Below are 924 nucleotides of genomic sequence, written 5' to 3' on the forward strand. Positions count from 1 at the left end.
CTGGAAACTTGATAAACTTCTTTTGCCATAGAATGAAATGGCGCTTGACATCTCCAAGTCTTTTCTCCCCTTCAGGTGTAGCAATGTCAATCTCCAGGTCCTCAAACCCTTGGACTATGTCCTCCACCGTGACACGAGCATAGCCATCTTGAATGGGGGTGTTGTGGTGGAGTGCTCCAGGTAAACATGGTAAAGCACTGCCGATGGCTACCTTCACGGACATGTTCCCGATAGGATAATACAGATGACATTCTTTCATCTCCTTTATATCGTCCACGGGGTAGCGAGGAGGCTCCGATGCAGTAATTTCGACCACCAGAGGCTCCGGTGCAGTAATTTCGACCACCAGAGGCTCAGGTGCAGTAATTTCGATCGTCGGTGCATCTGCACCAGCCGGTGGGGCCTCCGTGGAAGCCACATTGCTTCTCCGCTGCTGGCTTCTGAGATCCGCTGGATGATCTTCATGCTGCGCCCGAGCTGCATCTCGTTCGGCTACTAGTACACTCACGGTTTTCTTCATCACATCCATTTCCGATGCCAACCGCGCCACAACATCTGCTTCCCGATCCATCTTTCTCTTCCGGCTTCTGTAACCGTACGGGTCATCGTTCTGGGGGAACCCTATTTTCCACGGAATGTGCCCCATGCCTCGTACACGTCCTCCGTGTTCAGGATTCCCGAGGGCTTTTGTCAGCGCGTCGTTCTCTCTGTTGAACTTGATCTTCCCCTCTTGAGCATCCCTCATTGCGTCAATAAGGGCATCTCTCTCTCTCTCTCTCTCTCTCTCTCTCTCTCTCTCTGCTCTCTGCTCTCTGCTCTCTCTCTCTCTCTGCTCTCTCTCTCTCTCGATCATCGCTCTCTGAGCAGTTGAGGGCGGCGAGGCCGGCGGCCCGAGGATGGATTGGGGGGCGGCGCGGCGTTGAG

Source organism: Triticum dicoccoides, chromosome 6B (genome assembly GCF_002162155.2).
Source record: "Triticum dicoccoides isolate Atlit2015 ecotype Zavitan chromosome 6B, WEW_v2.0, whole genome shotgun sequence".
Lineage (NCBI taxonomy): Eukaryota > Viridiplantae > Streptophyta > Magnoliopsida > Poales > Poaceae > Triticum > Triticum dicoccoides.